Source organism: Lacerta agilis, chromosome 4, assembly GCF_009819535.1.
Source record: "Lacerta agilis isolate rLacAgi1 chromosome 4, rLacAgi1.pri, whole genome shotgun sequence".
Taxonomy (NCBI): Eukaryota; Metazoa; Chordata; class Lepidosauria; order Squamata; family Lacertidae; genus Lacerta; species Lacerta agilis.
The window spans coordinates 65,782,842-65,808,579 of NC_046315.1; the positions used below are offsets into that span (position 1 = coordinate 65,782,842).

Below are 25,738 nucleotides of genomic sequence, written 5' to 3' on the forward strand. Positions count from 1 at the left end.
TTAATTGCCAACAGTGAAATAATTGGCATGATAATTTAATGTGATAAATGGACATATTGTTCAGCCATAAAATTGGACAAGATTAATGATTGGGGCTGCTATAATTAAAGTATTGTAAACTATTAGTACGTGCACTTCAATAATTCCACAATTCAGTTCCTGATAAAAATTTGGTTTTTTAACACATCCTGTTGCTAAATATAATGCTAAGTACTGCAAATGTTCCGCAACGGAAAGGCACCACAGTTGAGAAATATATTTTTGTTGTTCTTAATCAATGTTGTTCTTAATGAAGGAAAAGCAGCATTAAAAAGGAAAAAGAAGTTACTGTACTTCTTTTGTTAAATCTATTTGTTTGTGCCCTGTACTACTTGTAACAATGAAGCAGGACTGAAGAAATCAACAGATTCTTGAATGAAAGAGGCATTTTAGTATATAGTTCTGCTACACATTTTGTTGTTTTACAAGTTACTGTTAATTTCCACTTGCTTCCAAAATCTTGAACTACTTGAATAAAAGTAACAGGAAGACACAGGCAGCTGTATTATTCTGTTCATTGTGCTATGAAATGCCTGTCAAGACCTTTGCCAGATTGTGGCTTCCCTGTGCGCCCTAACTTTTTCCCAAGCACGTTCAAGTCTTCATGGGAAAACAGGAGTTTAAGTTGTTCGTTGAGATCAGCAGTCTCCTGTCACTCAGGCATCAGCAGCTTGGAACTGATCTGTCATGGGATGTTGGTCAAGTGAACTGATGTATTTGGGCCAGTTTTATTGCATATTATGCTAGGTTGTTTTTACTACAAATTATAAATATTAACAAGAAGCAATTTGAGTGTGGTTAGGAGTAGCTATTCCTCCACATATTAGGGCTAGTAGGATGTGGGAGAGATGGTTAAAGGCGGATGAATCTATTTTCTGTCTGTTTATAAAGTTATGTATGGAATAGAGAAAATGGATAGTTCTTCTCCCTCTCTCATAATACTAGAATTCATAGACTTCCAATGAAGCTGCATGTTGGAAGAATCAGGACAGACAGACAGATAAGTACTTCTTCATGCAGACCATAATTTAACTGTGGAACTTGCTCCCACAGGAGGCAGTGTTAGCCATAATCACATGGTTGGCTTGCCATGATGGCTATGCTCTGATTCCACAGTTAAAGGCAACATTATTTCTGAATACCAGTTGCTGGAAGCCACAGGAGTGGAGCGCACTCTTGAGCTCAAATCCTGTTTGCTGGTCTCCCACGTGCTTGGTTGGCCATTGTGAGAACAGGAGGCTGGACCCCATGGGCCATTGGCCTAATCCAGCAGGCTCTTCTTGTGTTCTTAAGCATAAACACAGGTAGGCAAATAGTATTAAAATGTTGATCCTCTTAGCTTATTTTCTTGTATATTCTGGATTCATTGCCTCCTTAGGCAAATGCCCACTGAGAGCAGCGGATTAACTATGGGTCTGTTTGTAGTGGATTTTGAAAGTTGCGGAAGTGATTGATGATCTAGATGCCCTTGGAAAGCTAAGAGGTAGAGAAGAAGGGGATGCCAAAAGCAGCAAATGAAGCTTAAGGGTCTAAATATATGTGGTATTAATAACATGATTAGCATTGGGTGTTCTCCTCTGTTAAAAAAAAAAGTTAATTGCTGGGGCGGGGTGGCATTCCACAGATTGTGGCTGGGATTGTGATAATAAATTGCTGCACTTTTAATAACATTGGCTCACTAGGCTTTGCATTTAATTTTTAAAAACACATGACGTGATTCCTAATAATGTAATTACCTTCCTGTGTAGTGACTTGGGCCCTTAGAGTTGCAGGTGATGTGGATCAAACTGAACTCAAGGGTACAGAATTTTTCATAAAGTTAACCATAGGGCTGTTTACAATATAAAAACACAAAACACCATAATCACAAAAACCCAATACCCACCCAATCCAATTTAAAAGGCCATAGATTGTTTAATTTGCCAAAAGAGAAGAGGAATGGTTTTGTCTGGCACCCAAATATATGTAATGAAGGTTTCAGGTGAGCCTCCCTGGGGAGAGCATTCCACAATTGGGGAACCACTCCAGAAAAGGCCAGTTCCCATGTTCTCACCTCCTGAACCTCTCATGGAGGGGGTCTCAGGAAGGGCCTCAGATGATGATTGCAGGGTCCATGTTGGTCCATATGGAGAGATGCAGTCCTTGAGATATTGTGGTCCTGAGCTGTTTAAGGTTTTTTAGGTTAAAAACAGCACTTTGAGTTGGGCCTGGAAACTAATTGGCAGCCAGTACAGTCAGGCCAGAATTTACATTGTATGTTCAAACTGTCCTGCCCTGGTGAACAACCTAGCCCCTGAATTCTGCACCAGCAGAAGTTTCCAGACTGTCTTCAGAGGCAGCTCTATGTATAACGTGTTGCAGTAATTTAACCTAGAGGCTACCAGAGCATAGATTACAGAAGTTAGGCTATCGCTTTCCAGACAGTGGTGCAGCTGGGCCACCAGCCCAAGCTGATGGAAGGCACTCTGGCTACTGAGGTCACTTGAGACTCAAACCAACAGCAATGTATCCAGACGTTACCCCAAGGTGTGTACCTACTCCTCCAGAGGGCATGCAACCCAATCAAAAACAGGCAACCTCCCTCCATCCGGTCTAGGGAACCACCCACTAGCAGTGCTTCAGTCTTAACTGGGTTGAGCTCCAGTTTATTGGCTCTCATCCAGTTCATTACCAAGGCAAGTCAGTGGTCCAGCACATCCACTGCCACACCTACAGATGCAAAGGAGAAATAGAGCTGTGTGTCACAAGCACATCTCTGACACATAGCTGTCATCTTTTCCCTTTTCTTGCGAGGAATCCTATTTGGAATAAGGGAATTTCCCTTAAAAAGGGGGGGGGGAGTTGACAGCTATGCTCCGACAACATAGCTAATAAATTCTAATGAGGCAGTCATACGAAGTTTAGAAAATGGAGCATCCTTTGCAGTCTTTTTTGGGATTAAAAAACAACAACTCAGAGAATATTGCATACAATGTAGACCTCTAGACTGTGGGTTTTAATCTCATTATACATGATAATTGCTGTTACAGGGATGTTGGGAATAATACAAATACTACTTTGTCAATTGTCACTATAACTATGGAATTATCACTATTTTTTAAAAAAAGTTTCCTTCTGACCTTACTCCTCTCCACCCCCACCATGTTTGTACATGCATGTCTGCTGATTATGCTAATTAAGGATAACACTTCATGCATTTAATAAGTGGACTTCAGCCCATTTTTGCTGCAACAGACTACCCTGCTAGTATCAATCCAACCTCCACCCACTATATTAATTCTGAATGAACTAAGCCTTTCGTACACCTGTTGGGCATACAGTCTCTCCATCTGTTCTGCACCTTCCATCGGCTTCCTCATATCATCTGAGAGATTGAGGAGGATGGTGTCCAGAGTATATAATAAGACCTTCTACCATATAACCTAACTTTCAGAGGCAGTTTGCCAATTGATAGTTATTTGTATGTATGTTTAATTACAAACTGTTTTAGCAATTTATATAATATCTGCAATCATGTACTAGTTAAATGTTCCTCACAAGCAAGCTTTCCCTCATGCGCTGTTTCCTCTCATTTTCAGAACTGCAAGGCGCAATAAGCTGTGCTCTCCAAGAAATTTAATTTGTTCTTTATGCACGAGATTGATAGGTCAAATCTTTTCATGGATTAAAATAGCATTTATAATCTACTTTGGATCACAGTCCTGGCCCTTTCTTTTCCTTTTTGTATATTGGCAGCTTTTGACAATATAATAAATCATGCAGAAGGGACATTAATTTTGAAGAGACACCGCTGGGTTACTGTGAGCTCTGTTTTGGCACAACTGATGTATTCTCATGCTCACAACAATTTCATTCCACTTGATTTCTTTTTCTTTACATATAGCTTTTCCGGGCTCTTTATTCGGATTGTATTATACTCTGTGCTTTTGTTATAACTAGACTGGCCACATAAGATGGCAAGTCATCCTTGCCATGATGTTTCATCCCTAAGCATCATTTTGTTCTAGCAGAAGTCTCCTGGGAACTTGTATTGGGACACTGAGTAGGCACCAAACGATACTCTCATCCACTTCAATAGAATTTTAGTGAAGTGTAGCTACTCCCAAGGTCACTGTGGAACAGACTGTTTTCTTCTGGTCTCTATGTAAGGCGACTCTCCTGCTTTCTCTCCCTCCTGTCACTATATACAGCATTCTCTCCTTGGAGACAGTTTTAAAGTGGTGGTGCCTCTTTAGTGGTTTGTTTTCACCTCAGCAAAGGGCATCTCCCAAGTGACACTGATAGACCTCCCCAGCCATCAAAATGTCTCCTTGTGGCAGGCTCCCTCTAAGCCTTTCAAGCATTGTATGTCTTGCTTCTGTGGCTTCTGGGCTTGTTGTATGTGTCAGTCTGAAAAATCAAAATACAGTTCTACCAATACCAGAAATGTGGTTCAGGTCCTAAATAGCCTAAAAAGAGAAAGTACTCAAATTGAGGGAAGGCCCTCAGTGGTAGGATCAGGGCAGGCCCACTCATGAGACAAGGTGCACCAGGGCAGCAGATCCTGATATCAATATTTGTTCCCTTTCTTTCCTGGTGGAGGGCTGTGTGTGCCATTTTGGGGTCTTCCTCAGGTGCCATAATTTGTTGGGCTGGCCCTGGGTAGGAGATCTGCTTTGCACGCAAAAGGTACCATATTCAGTCCCTGGCATCTCCAGGTAGGACTGGGAATACCCTCCTGTCTGAAACCCTAGAGACCAGCTTCCGGGCAGTGTAGCATCCTTACTCAGTATGAGGCAGTTTCCTATGCTTATTTTACTTAGCTCCGGGCTATTTCTTTCCTAAGCAGGTAGGAGGGCAAAACCTCCCCCAATAACTTTCCTTACTACCTTCCAGTGTGCAAAGCAGTTTCATCATTCCAACAACCAATGAAGTGACTTCTAGATTTTTCTTGTTCACACATGGGACCATGATCCAGAGACGTATTTTAGGCTGCTCAAGAGTTGTTACTACAAGTGAATGCAGGAGTGGGTGGAGTATGCCATTTCCCCTCACCTTTGCCTCTACTCCGTTCCATTTCTTTGATCCAAAGGTTTGAACACCTACAACACCTCAGGAGACTGGTGCTTCAGGCCAAATCACTAGTTGTAGTTTGTAGTTTCAGCATATTCTTTACATATGTGATCAAATGAAGAAAACAAACTTTGTGTGAACTAACCTGAGAAACGCCACTACTCTGTGCTGTGCATTGTCAGGAAGAATGCTTTGGCACTCTTTGTTTCTGGCGGCTCCAACACGGTGAAGAGAATACCTACACCTGTCAATCTTCTCTCTGCCACACAGCCATTATAAAAGCATAGAAAGAAATCATATTTTGCTTCATAACTGGGAAAACAATGTGCATTTTCTTTTGTAAGAAATCACAGGGCTAAGGAATGTTGCAGTTGCATGGTTATCTCATGCCAATGCTGTGGCTGTGCTTAGAAAAGTCAGGAAATGCCTTGCGTGCATAAATCCATAAGGGCTTCTTGTCTCATTAGAGTACAGATTAGCTTTTCAATTTTGCAAGGCTGCAATAAACAATAATGGCAAAGACTTAAAACTTTGCTGACTTACCTGGAAGGCTGATACACACACAGAGAGAGAGACTTCTAAATCTGCATACCTCCTCCACTAAAGTCAGCAGCCTCATGCTGATGTACATTGTAAAGAATCTAGGTCGGGGTATTTGGGTTTTCTGTGGTGGTAATCAACAATGTGATATTCCTAATTAAACATATGCATTCATTCCTTAGGTGATTAATCTCACATTCAAAACAAAGAAAGAAACCTGAGACTTTCCCTTTCCTTGAATTATAAAGCTGCCTTTCTTTTCTTACTGCTTTTCCTTCCCACTTAATGCTTTTGTTTAATTCTCCATTCATTGTTCTGAGTTGAGGTAAGTATCTGGAATTTAATAGAGTTGCAGGAAGGAAAAGTGCTCTGTTTATTTTTAAGAGAGAAAAAAAGGAAGGAAATCAGAATATACGTTTTCAATAATAGAAAATGTGCTATGTAGAAGTTAAATTCACACACGGCTCTGTATCCACTTGTTTAGATGTCACAGAAAATTAAGCATGTATACCATTCCTTTCCACTAACATTCTTCCCTCCCCACCCCCGCCTTTTAGTCAGATTTTAGTAGGCTCATATGTGGCATGTTGTATAAGCTACAAATTTCTTGGCTTGTCAGATTATATAAGAACTTAAGAATTGTGCATATATGAATTCATAATACAATGAGTGTGTATGTGTGCGTGAGAGAGAGAGAGAGAGAGAATTGGGGAAAGGGTGGGCAAACAATTCACCTAAATTCCATTTTTAAAAAATCACAATTAATTAAATATACATAGGCTTGAGCAAAGAGAAAAAGGAATAAATTCTACAGGCCTATGTCATGAATGGAAGAATATTTTGTTATAAACCAGGGGTGTATTCACATGTGCCCAATGACATTGTGCGCATGTGTTTACTAAGATCGCAACCACCACTTCCTTCTTCACTCACGAGAGGTAGGTGCGGGAAGGAAAAGGCTAATCAAAGAGGAGTTTTCAAATGCTCATCCAGTAACCACACAAGGCGACTCAAGTCTAACTGCAAAGTTTCATGTCTCATTTTGGAAGAGAAAGCAAAATGATTTTTAGGTGTAAATTTTGAAGTCATGTGTTAAATAAATATGAGGTTCTAGAGATAGAAGACAGCAGTTAGGACTGGTAGGACAAACATTTTCCCCCATAGTCCAGTGGGCCATTACAAATTAGGGCTATGGTTCAATAAGTTTGGAAGTAGGAGACAAGAGGGGAGAGAGAAAGTCACAGAGATAGTTTTAAAAGCTGATGAAGTAGGAGATAGGGGAGGATATTTAATGTAGCTTTGAACTAAGTCTCTGGGGAGAAACATATTGCATTCAGTCATTGCTCTGTCGATGTATGCTGCACTGATGCATTGACACAAAACAGCAAACCCTATACTGGGCCAAGTGGAATTTAGAAGGCCCTCAAGCAGAAATGCTTGGATGAAATACTGAGAAAGTTTTCAAGCCAAAAAGCTGACATCTATTCTGGGGCGAATGGAAGACAACATCCACTCCACCCAGTAGTGGTTTCTGAAACCAGCCAATGTATTCTTTTAGAAGAAGATGGACCAACTCTGTGTCTACGGAAGCATGTGGTGGGTGGAACTCTTGCCTTATAATTGTGGGATACAGAAACAGAAAACCAGCTTTCTTATGCTGAAGGATTTTTGAAGCATACTTGGTCTTCAGGGATCCTTGATCCAAGTGATTGCAACCTAGTACTACTTTAGGCAATTACTCTAGAAACGTTCACATATGCAAGCATGCTGAGATTCAAACTCTTTTTAATGTTTAAATGATAGTATATTTCTGTACCTGCCAACTATTGTTACTAAAGCCTTATGAGGATTCAGATTCAAGTGACTAACATTGAGTCTGGATTGCATACAAAGACAGCGGAAGGCCTGGAATAAGTGGAAAGTAGTACAAAGTGCAAGTCATTGTGGGTGACGCTGATTGACTGAATTGGCCTTGGCTGCCCTGGTTAGTAACCTGTATGAGGAGAGGGACTGATGAGGATGAACCTGCTATATTCTTACATGATCTCTCAGCAGTTTTTGAAACTTGGCCATTGTATCCTCCAGAATTGACTGAGCAGGATGGGTACTGGAGGCAATGAATTACAGTGGTTCCATTCATACCAGCAAACGGTTGAGCTGCCACAATATGCAATGGCTGGAGTTTCCAGAGCAGCCTCAAGGGCAGCCTCACATATAGCACAGTGCGCTAAACCAATCTGGAGGTGATCAAAACAATGGTTGGGCAGTGGTCAGTTTGGTGAAATATACGGTATTTGGATAGCTCAAGATGATATGTTTGCATCATTCCAACACAGCCAGTTTAGCTAGGTTGGAAATCCATTCCATACTCAAATGAAGACTCAGGGCCAATGCTTCAAACAAAATCCCATTTCATGCCCTTTCACAAACTAAAGCTCCACCCCACTCAGAATGCCGGACTATTAACTTTGCAAATAATCAACTCCTATTCCTTATAGTTTATCTTCCCTTCTGATGGAAAATATGATTGCAGTGCTTGAAAAGTTGTAATTGCCTTTTCCTTTTCTGGAAATAATCAGAAGCCTCAAGTATGACATATATCTTGACTAGGATTCCTTAGGATTTGAGGTCCGTCCCATGGAAACCAAGAAAAAAAATATTGCAGCTCAAATATCCTTTGGGAACAAACCATGAAGCATTTGAACAACATATAATTACACATCATAGCTTGTTCTATCACCAGTCTTTTATTCTTTTTCATGGCAAAAGTTAAACAGGACACTCTGCTGAAAGTATAGGAAACACAGACTAAAATTCAGCTCTGGATTATGTTTCTGAAGGTCATTAATCTTCGTAGTACCTAATTTCAAATAAGGTTCCTTATTATTCAGTTTTTGTTGGGGATAGGAGCAGTATCTGGAAGTCCCCTAGAGTCCAAATCAAGACCTCCAGTTGTATCTCCCAAAGGAAGACACGTGTCTGGGGAGAATATTGCAATGACCATGGGACCTGCTAATAGTCCACTTTAAAGGATTAATTAGTGGTGCTAACCTTCGTTCTTCTTCAAATTCACTCCAATATAACCTGTTGCTGATTAAGGCTTTAGAATAGTTAACTATAGATGTATACACTTGGATTTCTAAATTTCCTGAGGTATAATATTTTCCTTTACTGGTGAAGATCTGCTTTCTGCTTTCCTCTACTGTTCAAGCAAAATGTGTAGTGGAAGGAAGAGGTGGGTCTGTACCATTAGCTTTATTAAGGCCAGTTATTCTATCAAACTAACCCTTCCTTGTTTCTGCTTCAAATTTTCTCAGGGTAGCTTACCCAACTTTCCATGGGTATTGTCTGTTCTCAAAGCCTGAGGCATATGGTGCTGACAGTAAAATGTTTGCATACAAGCATAAACCTGTTCAGGTCATGAAGCCCAATCTACTCTGATTAAAGGGAAGTAATTTTATTTAATCCTTCACTTTTTGTGCATGAAATAAGGAGGTGTTAAAAAAATTGGATTAGAAATGAAACTTTTATGTAGGAATAGATATGACTGCCTGGAGTGTTCCCTATTTATTGAACTGAGTTCCCACCGGTAGTGCTTTCATTTTTATTGGCAAGCTCAAGTATAGTCCTTTATACTTAAGATTACCAGCAACTCAAGCATACAGGTAGATCTCCACAAAAGTAATTCTAGTGAGGGCAAGGTCTATGACCTGTAAATGCAGATTGTTGACTTGCCTATTTGCAGTCTTTCTGAAACTGAACCCCACATGCCATTACACAGTGCTGAAGAAAAGTCATGAGAAACAGTGGCAATTTACTATATTTTATGGGATCGTACTTTTCAGAACTAACTTACTACAAATCAGGAGTGCCAACTTGGCCCCGCGACCATGGGTGCCTGGCACCGAAATTTGTGAGTGCCTGGCCCCTTTATGGGGAATTTTGTGGGTGCTCGGACACCCAGGGCCCCAGGGTGTTGGCACCTATGTTACAAATTGCTTTATTTGCCCATTTAATAATAACAGAGTAAGGCACCACTGAACAGAAATACTGTTTAATGGATTGTAGAGATCAGCTTTGCTTCTGATCGCAAGACAGACAATAAAATTTGATATCCTTGTCCAACTAACTCAGTGGTTCTCATAGGGTGTGGTGCGCCACACTGGTGTGGCAGGAGAGGATGGGAAGTGTGGTGGAAAGATTCAAGAACAATATTATATTTTGGGAATGAGTCATGTTCTTATGTAGCTGCATTGTTTCAGACTTTCTGGATGGCTCATGATCATATTCTAAAGTAGTTATGTTCTATGTTCATTTCAACTTGTTTTGGCAAGGCCACATACTCAAAATGGATCTGGATACCCAAACTCCACCTCATGGAATCATAGAACTGTAGAGTTGGAAGAGACCCTGAGGATAATCTGGTCCAACCTCCAGCAGCTTCCCCATACGGGGATTGAACTTGCAGCCTTGGCATTACCAGAAAGGATTGTTCCTGCCTCCAGAAAGTAATGAGAAGTGGGGAAATGAGGAGGCTCCCATTACACAAAGAAGGCTTTGTACGCTGGTGTTCAATTGGATGTTGCACATGCCCATCATCTCCGGTAACTAATGCAAAGGGTGTGTGTGTGTGTGTGTGTGTGTGTGTGTGTGATGATGATGATGATGGGCTCCAAACTTGATGGGAAGGCACTGGACCATTTCACAGTTCAGATGACATCACTGGGGACACAACTGGGCCTAGACTGCATCTGATTCAGGTTGGATTGTCTTCAGAATAATTACCGTAAATCAGGGCATCTGCTGGATACCTGAAATCAATTAATTTTCCCAAGTACCCATTGTCGACAGGATGTGTCTGGTCTGCCCGTCACCATTAATGAGTGGAGAAACAATACTGCCGCCCACCCTTTTTGATCAAACAAGCAGTCCATTTTTGTGTGTGTGTGTGTGTGTGTGTGTGTGTGTGTGTGTGTGTGTGTAGTTGTAGATGGCCTGAAATCAGACTCCTTTCTGCTCCAGTTCATAGAGAAAAAGACTGGGGATTTTTTCTTCTATAAATAAATGAGTCTACGGGCTAATTTGTTAAGGTTTTCCACATTCTTGTTTGATGGTGGGATGTGGCAGAAATAAAATCTCTGAATGTGACATTATCTGAGAGACGTTCCAGCCCATTTGGGAGAACTTGTTTATTGTATGTGATAGATGTTATAAAGAAATTTAACTCAGTGAACCTTCTAACTAAGGACTTCTGACAGAGCGAAGTATGTGGTTTCAGGACTGGACCCATCATTTAATTAACAACAATGAGGAACAAACACTGAGAAGACTGTGTGTGCATGCATGAAGTTAAAAAACAAAGGTTTATCTGGTGTCCGCCTCCTTTTTTAAAAATGCACTATCTAATCTTTCTGTTAGCATTTCCGTTCTGTCTGTGGCTTCTTTTGGCATGGTATTCCATCACTGCCTCGTTGTTCTGATTAGGAAGCTTTTCTCTATCTAATCTAAACTGACTCTTCTTTAATGCAGAGTAATGTGTTTGTGCAGATAATGCATTCCCTGGTCAAGCTTCAACTTCCTCTTCTATTGTTTCCATATATATATATATATTTGATTATTTATTTAGTTTTAAGTTTTTTTTCTTCCAGAAGCTTAGCCTTGGGCCTCCTTCTGCACCATGAAAGCCAAATATTAATATCTTTGAGGAAGAGGAAATGATAACTAAGTATAGCATCCATGAAAATGTACTAAAGATAGTGTTTGGGTGAAGTATATCATAATGTGTTGATATTGAGATTTGATATCTTCCCACTTGAGAAAAGAACAGAGGCAGTAAGAGAGAAACTTTTGCACAGAGAGGCTTCACTCTTCCTTTTAGGTCACCACATGTCAGAACATGTCTCTGTCACTGGTGCATCTCCTGAGTCATGGGCTAATGCTGCCATAGAAAGAGAGGCTGACCTCTGGGCACCCTCAACTTTCCCACCAAGATGCTCCCATCATCATACCTCCTCCAGCTGTTCCCTCATTGCCAGCATTTCACCCACTATTTTGTTTCCTTTGAGTTTACCATTGTTATTCTCTCCTACAGAGCAGGTGGACAACTGAAGCCCACAGATAGTGACTTGCCTGGGGCAAGGCTTGAATCAATCTTTCACTAATCTAAGTTACCAAAATATCCACGGGGGGGGGGGGGGAGAGAGAGAGAGAGAGAAGGGGTAGATGGAAGAAAAGAGTAGGGCACACACTACAGCAGGGGTCAGCAAACTTTTTCAGCAGGGGGCTGGTCCACTGTCCCTCGGACCTTGTGGGGGGCCAGACTATATTTTGAAGAAGAAGAAAAAAGAATTCCTATGCCCCACAAATAACCCAGAGATGCATTGTAAATAAAAGCACACATTCTACTCATGTAAAAACACACAGATTTCCAGACCATCTGCGGGCTGGATTTGGAAGGCGATTGGACTGGATCCGGCCCCTGCACTACCTATGCACTACAGCAATCACATGGAAGGCACTTAAAATGGTTGAATGCTACATCTGGTGAAATATTAATCTGCTGACACATTCATGTACAGTAGCTTCCTACATGGATTGGGCAATTTCTCTACACATCATGGTGGACTTCAGTTTTTGCAGAAAACGGCCAACCCCTTTTAGATCAAATCTCAGATCAATTTTAAATTGCATTTATTGATTCTGTATGTGTCTTTGTGTGTGTGTGTGTGTGTGTGTGTGTGCTGGTCGTTGACCGTAATAAAGTACTTACTTTTTGCAGAAATTCGCCTAAGCTTTGCATTGAGGTGCTTCAGGGTGTAGTACAATTGGCTGAAACCCACACATTTTAGCTGCAGTTCATACTGGCTGGCTCGAAGTTAAAAAAGCAAGGTTTAGAAATGGGGGGGGGGCGACCAAAATAGCAGAGGAAGCATTGGAGTGGGGGAAGGTGGTGTAAGTATTAACACTTACAAGGGTGTTTAATTACACATAACCCAATAGAAAATTAGTTTTGAAGTTTTTTTTTATAAGTGTTCTTTTTTGTAGTGGCTGCTTTATCTCTTAGTATGTCATCTCCCTTACTAACTGAAAACTATTTATTGAAAGAGGCACATTTGTTTAATGTCTGTAGGTAATCAAAAGTAGTTTTACTCATCAAGGAGACCCATTGAAATCAATGGACTTACTTGATTTCAGTGGCTCTACTCTAATGTTTAATTTAATGCAGTAATATGCATCACCCTAAGGCATGCTTTCAAAGTTTTACCCATTTTGTAGTGGCTTCCAAGCAAATTGCATTTTATTAACTCATTTGGCATTTCTTGAGTTAACTGAAAATAGTTTTAAGTTACCTATTCTTCTCTGTCTTCTCCCTTCCAGGAATGCAATTTACAGTTATGTATATAAGGAAACCTGTTAGACTTAAATCAGCCCGGCTGGTGTTTAAGCTGCCTAGAGAGAGGAGTAAGCAGGCAGCCCACACCCTGCAAAGTGGGAGTGATTGGTAGGCTGGACAGAGCACAGCTTCCTGAATCAAACTGACTACAAAACCGTTCAGCTGGTCCTAAGAGAAACAACACAGACCAGGAACACACACAAGAACCCCTATCAAGTTTTTACAACAGAACTTCTGGAAAATAGAATCAGCTGGCACAAAAGAATAATGGAGGAAGAGGTAAGATACTTGAGCTTTGTGTAGTATCTTTGTTTTCAAAGTAGAGGAGGGAAATATCAGATTGTTTAGTTCTTTTCTTACAGCTGTGATCTTTTTTGATTTTTTTAAAAAAACAGCTCCTAAAATGGCTTGTGTGTGTGTTATAAATATCTCCAGGCAGTTTATAGTGGTTTTGCTCAGCACCAGCTGTGTGGGCAATCAGTTGTTCTGGCTTATCTGACACCCCATGCGCTTCTAATTATGCTGCACTTTCTTCTCCAAAGAGACAACAAACTTTCTTATCTTAGATATGGCATCTGAAGTTGGGGGGGGGGGGAGGGGAGGGGAGGGGAGGAGGATAAGATGTGAAATCGCCAGACAAAAACAATGATTTGCAAATTGCATCTTTCGGTTTGGAATTCCAAGGGAATTTTCTTTAAATCTATGGAAAAGTAAAAAATTCCAGTCTTAGAGAACAAGCATTGGTATCCTTTTTTTCTGCAGCACAGCATTTCCTAGTACTTGCATGCAGGAAAAAAAAAAAACAACAAGTAGCAACTATGTCTAAACATTTTGGTGCTATGCAGACTGACTGATGTGTCTGGAGAGTTGTGAGTGAAAGGGATTCTTAAACTGTTTTCTTTCTAGAGCACCAAGTGGCATACAAAAAACTATTCCAAAACAGGTGCAGGGCTTTTAATAGTGTGATACAGTTTTTCTTTCTTTCTAAGATTTAATTATAAGCCTTGAAGAACCACATTACCTGTATTGTAGGCTTTGATTCCATGAAGTTCTGAGAAAAGAAAATACAGTGTTAACATTCCTGAAAAGTAGTCTCTGTTAAGCAGTTGGTAGTATTAGCATTGCCACAACGTTCCCTTTCTTACCACTAAGGATTTTTCTATCTATGAATGCCTATATAATAACTAGGCAACAGGACTGGAAGCTTTATGATATCTGTGGAGTTTAAAATAAAAATTCAGAATAAAGGACAAAAGCAATTTAAATGTATTTATTAATCTAAGTCACATCTATATATATATATATATATATATATATATATATATATATATATATATATAAAACTGCTGCAATTCAGAATGAATGAATTAATGTTGTATTTTCTTTTAAGCGTTTCTGCAGAGGAGCGGTGTGACTTAGTTGTCTTTGGAAATGAAATTGTGACTGGCTATCATATATGTCAATGCCCCCCTCCCCCCCACCAATTGATGTGCATTCATAGGCATTGAACAAATAAAATAAATGAATCTTTTGTCTAGGGCAGTATATGAAAGTAATATTGGGATTACACGCAAAGCTGATGGATTGCTGACCACCAAATATAATAACTATGCTCAGTAATGTGTTTCTGATTTCAACCTCTTAACGTTTGTACAATGCCATTTATTACAATGGAATTTGTCTGCAGTAAAAAATCTGGAACCTGAGAACTAGAAGTTTCCTAACTGTAAATGTACTTCATGCATTTCTGGGCTGGTTTTTATTGTGCTCCAAAATGATTAATGTAAAATGTTTTATTTACGCAAGACATCTCTATACAATCCTTCATCAATGATTCCATGGCAGTGCACAACAGTGCAAGTACCTTTCCAATGAAATTGACACAAAATACAACAAAATAATCCAAATCCATATTAAACAATCCAATTTCTATTAGCGGCTAAAGAGAAATGTTGATAAATCATGCTTTGTTATACTAACTGGAAGTCCACATGGACATACCGGTATCTACCTGGAATTGAGGATCTTCAACATCTTGAGGATCTTGGCTTCACAGGAAACAACGCACACAAAAATCCACGGAGAACAATTTTTTAATTACTGAAAATATGATTGAGTGGAAAATGATACCTTTGAGAGCATCACCTCATAGCATGCCATAATCACTTGTGGTTGTATCCAATGATGTCTTTGCCTTAGTGGAAAGCAGTTCAGTATTTGTGGAAGGTGATACCCTCAAAACTTCTACGGAGGGTTGGGGAGCCTCTGAACATGGCACAGAAGGCTACAGTAGCTAGGGTGGAGTGGCAAAAATCAGGTGTGCTGCGCTGACAGTGTTAGGTATACCCCTTTGGCTCAGTACAACAATGGTAGAAAACCTGTGGCTCTCTAGATGTTATTGGACTACAACTCCAAGCACTCCTGTCCACAGGATTGTGTGTAGTTGCATTGGAGTCTGCTGGTGGCTTTGGACTGGTGAACAAGCTAAAGTGTAATTCAGACAAGACAAGCATTGCATATATTTAACAGAATTTGTATACTGCTTAATTGTGAAAACCTCTAATCAAATGTTGGTTGAGGGTTGTGATGATTCTGAATGAGGTATTCAGCCTTTTTCTGCACTCCTCCTGAAGAAACAAAGGATAGAAAGTTTCTTAACTTCCAAGACCTGGGTGCTCAGTTATAATGGCAGTGGCCACAAGCTGATTTTTTTTTTTTTAAACGAATCATGTTATACTCAAAATGTATCCTGCCCTGAAAGAAAACCCAGACTTAGTCTTAGTTTGATGCAATGGGCCTTGTGTGGAGCTGCTTCTGGAAATTGTCTGGAAGCTTCAGCTGAGTTAGCACACAGCTGGGATGGTAATGATGGAAGCTGACTGTTCAGGCCATGTAACACCAGTGCTTTCCCAGCTTCAACAATTACTAGTTTTCTTCAGGTCAGTGTGCTTGCTCTCACACTTTTAAATCCTGAAACAGTTCGGGACCAGAATATCCTAGGAATTGCATTCCTCCATAGGGACCTGTGTGGGACTTCAGTTACCCAACAAGGACACTCCTTTGGGTACCACTAGGTCTTATGGAGTGCAAGTAAGTAGCCAGGAAAGAGCCTCTTCTGTTTTGGCATCCAGGAACCTTGCATAGCTTCTGTAGAAATATTTATTGGCTCTTCTTGCTGTCTGATTTTAGGCAGGCAGAAAAAATAATTTTATTTAGACAGACTTTTTCAGGACTCTCATTATGTTGCTATTCATTTTAACAGCTTTTGTCAAAACCGGTTGCTTTATTGTTATAGTTCATTTTTAATATGTGCTTTATTGTGTGCAGTATCCTTTAAAATTTATTTCTTGTATATATTTTAATGAAAGTGGGATATAAATGAAATTATAGTAGGAATAATGCTTTGCCATTTATGTACAGAGCCATATCTAGAAGTACCTTTGGTCACTCTGGTGCAACGTCTGACAAATGTTTAGCCACTAGGTGTCTTAAGTGTGCTAGAAATTAAGATGATTGAAAAAACAGTAATTATTTCAGTGGGTTTTTTTAAAAAAATCTTTTGAACTATAGTAATATTCTCCAGTTTCTACATCTACGGTATATAGGACAGAAACTTTGCATTCTTTTGTGAGTTGTTCAAAATGGCAAGATCTGATACACTTTTTCATTTTTTGCAATAATGTGCGAAAGATGGAGTTTTTCCACCTCTGGAGTTTGGGCATCTTCCTGCCTTCCTCTCTTGCAGCTTACATTGCACTGGTGAAATAATGAAGTGTGAATTACTTGTCGCTTCCTCTTTTGCAAGTTCCTGTTGTGTTCCTTTAACTCAGGGGTCAGCAACCTTTTTCAGCCGTGGGCCTGTCCACCGTCCCTCAGACCATGTGGTGGTGGTGGTGGTGGGGAATGAATGAATTCCTATGCCCCACAAATAACCCAGAGATGCATTTTAAATAAAAGGACACATTCTACTCATGTAAAAACACTCTGATTCCCGGACCATCTGTGGGCCGGATTGAGAAGGCGATTGGGCCGCATCTGGCCCACGGGCCTTAGGTTGTCTACCCCTGCTTTAACTGTTAGCTACAGTTCTCTGGGTTTAAGACTATAGAGTCATAAGAAAACACCTACAGTATATTCTGGCGTATAAGACTACTTTTTAATCCAGGAAAATCTTCTCAAAAGTCGGGGGTCGTCTTATACGCCGGGTGGAAAATCTGTGTTCGAGTATATCTCAAACTCTATATTTTAACTGGAAAAGTTGGGGGTCGTCTTATACGCCCAGTCGTCTTATACGCCGGAATATACGGTATATCTGACCAGGGGTATGAGAATGGCTGCTTACCTGGTCCAGAGGTGGGCAAAGGTTGTTGCCCAGTGAGGCACCCCTCACCCCCCCAGGGGGAGAAGATGACTTTGCCATGGCAGCCAGCCATTGGGGCACCTCCCTGACGGGTTGCCTTCCTGAAGTTTGAATCTGCCCTATCAGGGGCAAGCTGAAGGATGGAGCCTGGGTGGCGAAGTCATAGATGATTTCAAAAAATTAATTTGTATACCGCTTATAAGCCAAAATATGTGCATCTAAGGCATGCAATATCCATACCATATTGATAGATGAAGATGATAATTGTGATTTTAATGAGAAATAATCTGGGTCCATACAGAGAGCCATATTTTATGTTGTGCTTTAGGGAGACCTGATACTGTAATGTACCTTAATACCAGCATTTTCCTGACCACTTTGCCTAAAGCGGTAGCTTTAGAAAAATAATAATATAACAGCCTGATCTGTCTCAGAAGGAATTAAGGTCACGAGATTATTATTATTATATTCATTCTGAGGAAGGCAACTAGCCATAATACAGAGTATTATGGGAATGCAGTTTCTTAAACTGTGCTAACCCTATAGCATTCCTCCATAAGCCTTGGGAAATAATTTTTTTAAAATAAGATTCATCTAAGTACTAAAACATTAATATTTTTGAATAGTTCTGGTAGAAAGGCAGCTTTCAACTTGCAATATAATCCGTGGAGTAGAATTAAAATCTAGTATTATAAATTGATTTCTGATCACGAGGCATTTGGTTCTCTGATTTCTGGCTTAATCTTTGTGAAATATGAAATGCAGCGCTATTGTTGAAAGCTACCCAACAAAAAGAATATGAAGCATTCTGGTGCCATGTCCCAACAGACCTCCTGAGTTCATATAGGCACTTGAGGCACCGTCTTTATAGTTGTCTAAACATGAGGCAAGGCTGAAGGGAGAGAAAAACTCTTTGATATGACAGACTGAGCTTTAACATATGACTGGTTGGGATTTTTGTGTATGTGCCAGGCTGTGAACCTCTATTCTTTGTAGCTATTGCTCCTTGTGGGAAAGCTGCAGTGCTGCAGTTAGTTAATTTTATACTCTGAACAGAATGAATATTGCAGGGGGGACTTTTTGCAGGGGGCACAGTCGTACCTTGGATCCCGAACGCCCTGGAACTCGGACACTTTGGCTCCCAAATGCTACAAACCCGGAAGTTATTGTTCTGGTTTGCAAACGTTCTTTTGGATCCCGAACATCCGGCCGGGCTTCCGCGGCTTCTGATTGGCTGCAGGAGCTTCCTGCAGCCAATCAGAAGCTGCGATTTGGTTTTCGAATGTTTTGGAAGTTGAACAGACTTGCGGAATGGATTCCGTTTGACTTCCAAGGTACGACTGTACTTATAATCATAGAATCTTAAGAGTTGGAAGGGGCCACAAGGGTCATCTTGTTCAACCCCTGCAATGCAGGAATCACTTCTGTCATTTCAAAATGTAGTAAGCCAGCCCTGGGGACCTCCTGCTCATTCTGCAAAGTAAGGATCTACGCTTCCAGTCCACAATCCTGCCCAGACAGCAATGCTGGAGACTTGTTCTGTTCTCAGCATTTCTAGTACTAAATTTGCCCTTTTATGCACTTCTCCCTTTACTATAATTCAGCAAGGCAATGCCTTTGTTCTTGTTTATTTTTGTATCACACCCTTCCTTCGTTGAGCTAAGGGTGGTGTACTTGACTTTATTCTCACAACAATCCTGTAAGGTGGGTTATGCCCATATGTACGGCATAATCCAGAGATAACTATAGATTTCAGTAGAATGTGCTTAACTCTCCTTTTGCAATCAATAGAATTTAAAAATGCTTAATTCTGGCTAGGCAATCTATGTTTGCTACAGGGTTCAGGACAAGAAATCTCAGGAGGAAGGGCTGTAGAACAGAGTTGCATTAAATCTAGAGTAGGGATGGGTGAATCTGATAATTCAATTTTCCCCGATATAATGCACTTTATATGTTGTCTTCACTAATATGTGCATGTTTGTGCACACTTTTTGCCAGCTGTATGCTTTCGTGTACACATTACTTGGTTGGAAAACTGCATTGCAAAATTTGGAGAAATGCAGGTTTCAAAGGATGAATGTGTTTCGCTTCTCAAATTGTTTTAGGAAGTGTGGATTAGGTTAATTCACCTTTAATGGTGAACTGAACCAAATTTCCTCCCCATTCCTAATCTAGGGTTGTATTCAACCTAAAAGCTGGTATTTGTAGACAAACGTATTGCTGCCCTACTTACTAGCATTTTTCAAACACTGGGGCATGATTTACAATGTGGTTGCAAGATACAGTAATCAGTACTTGTATCTTCCCTATTTCCCACTTTATGTTTTTTTTTTTAAGGTAGCAGGTAGCAGCTTTGAAATTACTTCCATGTATAATGTCATGGTTCAATTTTCTGTTAGGACACCATTTATGCACCAGATAATTGTAATTTTTTCACTTGATATTGAATAATGCCACATAGTTTGAAATGTTCTGTCTCTTGCCAGAGTTATGCAGCTGCGCTTAAAACTCTGCTGGCCAACTCAGTATATAATATGTTTTGCTTCTGAAACACTGCCATATTACCTCCATTAGCACAGTGGTTGGTTTGCAAACATCTGTTTACTCTTATTTTGCCTGTGCAGCTTCTTCAGATCTGCTTCTACATGACGTAAATCAGTGGCATTTGACTGGGATGTGTGATTTGTTTGCTAAATAAAATGTTAAGAAATTGAGTGAAATAGCTACCCTGGAGCAATGACATGCATAGACACATAGAGGGGAGAGATGCTGATTGTGTGTGATGTCTTTTATGAGCTAAGATAGTCACGTGATTATCCATTTAGAAATAATTATTGGCCTCAGAAAACCCAGACCTAACCAGAGAAAGGATAAACAAAATCAAGGAAGTGGAATATATATACATATATGTGTATGCATGCTTGGGTGCAAAAGATTTTTGTTCCTGGAATATCTTCTCACTGTCAAAAGCTGCACTGCATAGCCATTGCCAACTCTGCAGGATGGCTGGAAGTAAACCCAGTTGTGTTGGAGGGTACTGTATGTAGTGTTGCCAGACCGACTCCCAGCACACAGCAGACAGAATTTTGTGAGGAGCTTGCTGCAAACGTTGGCTGAGAAACAGAAGAAAGGATAACTTTGCGACCCAATGGACATCTGTTTAGGTGAAACACCTGGGATTCTATAGGGAGTTTTGATCCCTTAGTTCCACATCTTTGCTGGGAGCAGTCTGTTAAGATCTTGAATGGGTAAGAGATTCTAGCTGTCCAGGGGATGATGCCAAAACTGTGGGTGTGTATATGAGATACTATACAGGCCCAATCAAAGTTATCCCTCCATTCACTTTAATGGACCTCAGTTTTGTTGATTTTTTTTTTAATTCCTCATGCATAAACTATGCAAGTTTCTGAATGCACGCAACATGTTTTATATATCAACATTCTTACTGTTCCAATAACTAATGAAGGGTGATAAACATAATTGTGTGCCGTTTCCTCTTATGTAACTGGCCACTTTTGCCGTCATGGAGGTCATTTATGTATGTTCAATTCTGCATGAAGTTCAATTTTTTCCTAGCACTTTGCATATACCGTAGGCCTACTTTCCCATCTATTATACGCCCCTGTGTATAAGACACCCCCCCCATTTTAGAGGACTCAATTTTAAGAAAATGAAGGGAGATGGCCCAAAGTTGTTGAGCCTCTCCCCCCATGCAGCTGCGGGCAGGAAACACTCCCTAGATCATTTCCAGTGCACAGGTGTTTCCCTCCTGTAGAAGTTTCGAGGCAAGGTGTGCTCCAGCCAGCCAGCCGGTTGGCCAGAGGGCACCTTCCCCCATGCCGCTGTGCACGGGAAATGATCCAGGGAGTGCTTCCCACATGCAGCAGCATTGGGGGAAGCAGCGCGCAGCCAGCCAGCGCCCCTAGATCGCTCCCTGCGTGCAGTGGTATCTTCCCCCCCCCCATGCCACTATTCGAGTATTGGACTACCCCAGTTTTGTGACATGATTTTTGTGTCAAAAAAACCTCATCCAATACATGGAAAAATACAGTACAGTATATACAATCTTAGCTGCTTGACCTTAATATAATATTAAATGTCTACCTCATCTATCTAATTGCAAAGGCTAAAAGAAAGTGAGTTATGTAAGCTAGTGATCGCTTTAATTGAAATGGAAAGAAAAAATTATGTGCTATGTGACCTAACCATCATGAATGATAATGGGCATCAACATGTGTCCTGCATTTCCAATAAATAGTCATATCTGCTGATAATTTTCCTGAGATTGGCAGCCCCCCCCCCAAGACTCAGCAGAGCATAGGGAGCTGCTGCTGAACAAAGAGTAATGGGGCATGGCGGGGGGGGGGGGCTGCTGGCCTAAAGAAAGAATGTCCCCAGAATTGATGTGGCTTTTTTAGCTGCTCTTCACATTCCATCCCACATGGTTCAAGATAGCCCCTCCTAGTCTTGGAGGGACACAACAGGTAACTGGTGGTGGTGGAGAAACTTTCCTTCTGTAAGCTTCCTTAAGTTATCTGAGTTTTCATTTACAACCCAAAATAGTGTATGTTTATCCTCCTGCATGCATGCTTAATCAAAACTCAGAAAATCGAGCTTTGCTTAACAATATCTATATACTGTACTGATATTGATTAGCCTTCCATTTAAATTTTCCCAGTAGTGCTCACTGTCTTTACTTTCCAGAAGCAACTGAAGAGAGAGTGTTGACAGATCTGTTGCAGTGAATTTGGGGAATGGCAAGAGGTGGGAGGTATCTTCACTGTATGAATTAAGAACAAGTGTTTGAATTGTTCTTTATTTCAGCCCATAAATTATGGCATGATTCACATAGTAGTCACTCTAGTTTGATGATTATGTAATCCACTTTGGAAAATTCCAGGAATTTATTCTTGAGCTGTGTTGCCATCAGTCTATAGTTAGTTTTACTTCTAGCTTTAAACTATAAAACGGGAGAGTATTAATTCAGATTTAGAGAGATAATAGAAATGTTCAATGGAAATAATGTTAGCAATAATTGCACATCTATTGAAAAATAATAATGATAAACATTAGCACTACCCATTACATGGCATGCTGATCCTAAAATCCTGGCAAGACTGAGATGGCAGTTTGTAAGTATTTCTGTGACTCATCTCAACAGGAGAATTAAAACAGAATTTAGGAAGTCAGCTGCATAACTGTAGCACAAGGTCAGTCTGGAGTAAGTAATGGGTTCAGGTCGAAAGTGAGGAGTAAGCCTGAAGAAAACGGGAAATGGGAAGCAGCAGGCAGACAAGGAAGTGGAAGATTGAGAAGGAAGCAGGTGGCAAGAAGAGCCATGGATGGGTGGGAAGGTTAACAAAAAGAGGCTTTTCAAGATCCAGGATATGCTTTAGTCCAGGCAAAAAGCCAGCTATAACCTGGAAGCGCTTATAACCAGGCTAGTCATTAAGAACCAATCAGGTGGTTGGGGCAAGGAGCCATGTTTGTGGCCTAGAAAGAGTTCCCATTTCTCTCTCTTGACTTTTTACTTCATTCACTCTTGATATAAAGTGTGTTTATGCCAGGAAGCACCTGATTCAAACCGTCATGCTGATGAACTATTCAAATACAATTTGGTTGAAAGGTTTGAGTATGCAAATGCATCCATGAAGAGTTTGTGCAGTGCAAGACACAGCCATGCAAAAACATATATCCACCATAAAATATAACTTTAAACAAGGAGGGGGATGGAGAAGAGAAGTATTGTCTGCTGGCTATGTCTGGAATGTGCGAGATGATAGCTGCGTGACAATAAAACAATGAATAAAATTTGTTTTGGGGCTTAGGATACAGCACTGACTTGATACGATCAACAAATCTATACTTGACATGTCCCCTGTGGTCCTGCCACAGCACTGAGTCATTAATTACTGTGGTTTGTGTGGATCAATGTCCATTCTTTGCAGGGTATCCATTATATGTACTTGCTTTAGGGATCAGTGTTGTGGTCCTGTATGATTCAGGATAAAAATTAGTCAGTGAACCAAGATCAGGGTAGGTGGGGGGGGGATGAAAAAATAGCAGCACAGAACCATGAAAAAAGGAAATGGGATTGATTGGATTTTTTTATACTTTCCATTACCTCACATTTGTGAGTCAGTATTTCTGAGGTCACTCAGTAACTTTAGAAGTGGAGTTAGAGCAAACTTTGTGAATAGGTTTTCTCTTTCTTTGTTAAGTTGCAAAGTTATATTGTATGTGAACTTTCCTTTTGTCCTTCAGAAACGAACCCAGACAAGATCAAATCTGAGAAGTTGATTTGTTGCGTCAGGTGCTTTCAGACTTTTTGCCTTCATGGGACTTATTCCACATTGATTTGTCTGCCAACGAACTCCGGTCAGTTCATGTGGAAAGTTGGCCAGCTTGTCCTGAAAACGTACTGTAGGATATACTTGACACTTCCCCAAAGTTGTTGAATGGCAGTGAAGTGCAAACTATTTGTCGGGGAAACTACAGTTACTGATTTTCTTTTTGGGTTACACTTGTAAGTTTATCTGGACTTCTCAGAGCACAGCCATCCCAAGATGACTTAATGTGGCATTCTTCAGGATGGGCTTGACCTCCCAGAGAGGCCTTTCAGGGGGCTGAAGTGGGGAGAAAGGGGTGGGAAATTTTCCTTCTGCAAACATCCCTAACATAACCTATCTTAGGATCCAAGCCTATGTATTTGGTAGTGGGCATCCTTGCACACAGTAATGCAGCTGGCTGACACTGACACGACAATCCTGTAAAAGGTTTCGTACAAGCACATGTTTAGGCTGGCAACTGCTTATACGAAACCTTTTACAGGATTGTCGTGTCAGTGACAAGCTTTTTCAGTTGGCATGAAATGAGCATTGACATCAATCGTACACGTCCTAGTCATTTTTCTCTTCTGGCCGGGAAGAGAAATGCCACAAGGACCTCTTCCTATTGCACCCAGCTACGTCAGCTGCACTAAGCAGATAAGCCTGCCACTGAAGAATAGACATGCCTAGGAATGCTAGGATTGTTAAAGTAACTAGTAGGACAGGAAAGGGATGAACTGGGTGTGCTCAAATATTAAGCTGATAAGAACAGATTAATTAACATAGATGTTTTCTCCTTCAGACTGTTAGCTCACTTGGTTAGAGCATGGTGCTGATAACGCAAAGGTTGCAGGTTCAATCCCCATATGGGACAGCTGCATGTTTCTGCATTGCAGGGGGTTGGACTAGATGATCCTCTGGATCCCTTCCAACTCTATAATTCTATGATTCTACCTTTTTAGCCATCTAGATGTCTGAGGAAGATCCTGGTTGACTGCAAGGGCATATAACAGAACTCTCTGGCTCTGCTAGTAAGCACAAAAGTCAACATTCTATTGACAGGATTCTTTGCTAAAATATCTTGGTACCGCTGTGTTACTGCTCTTCATTCATACTACAACATGATAACCAATGTGCGCCACATTTTCCACATTTGAAGTTTGATTAATATGGTACGCCAGATATTGCTATGTTGTAACTGCTGGCAAATACCCACTTTTTAATGCCAAGCAGTTCTTTAGATCTCTGTTGACTTGGTTGATGTAGGTTCTTTCATGACTTTCTACAATATCAAGCTCGTTCCTATAAAAACAAAATGAAAGTTTAATTAAAGCTCTGCATCTAAAACTATTTTGTAAAGATTAAATCAGACCGTAATTCGTAAATGACAGTAATTACAGAGTGCTGCAGTTCCATATGTCCGTTCAAAGCCATCTTTTAACAAGTTGCCTGGATACTTTTTTTTAGTACTTGGGCAAGCTAAAGACCCAAATAAGGTACGTTTGGAAGAAGACATTTGTATGATTTAGTAATATTCCTATATCAGAACCATATCTATAATTCATAATGTTTATATTTAAGACAGATACAAAATAAAGCAGGTTAATTCAAGACAGCACCACAAAAATCTTGTCTATCAACCATGGGTGGCAGATAAAGCTATCTTTCAGTTGATCAAAATCCTGTTAGTTTTTGTAAATATCTTGGCTGCAGTATTTGCTTTTGTGAAATAGCAAATTAAATGCTATGTGTTTATACTGTTCTTAGATTTTTGTAAGCTTTCTTGAAGCTTCCTTGGGACTGAAAGTGCAAGGCGTTGGGTTTTGTACCAAAGTAAAATGAATAATGTAAGCCCTTTCCCACATAACTGGAAATTATGTACAGTGAATAGATGCAATTGCAGTGAGAGTGTATCCGGTGTCAGCCTAAACACATGTATGACTTGATGCCCCCTACTTTTCTCTGCACCCTAGGTTGCAAATATAGAGCCTACGAGCAACATGCACAGTTTCTGTACAAAACAGA

The 25,738-nt window shown here is 40.4% G+C and overlaps 1 protein-coding gene across 1 annotated transcript in view; it reads left to right on the top strand.

Moving 5' to 3' along the window:
- The first annotated feature begins 13,017 nt into the window (after window positions 1–13,017).
- MID1 (midline 1) overlaps window positions 13,018–25,738 on the top strand; it is a 196,297-nt gene continuing 183,576 nt past the window's right edge. The window contains exon 1 of the mRNA XM_033147421.1: window positions 13,018–13,303. The gene's annotated coding sequence lies outside the window, so the exon portion shown is untranslated. The remainder of the gene's footprint in view (window positions 13,304–25,738) is intronic.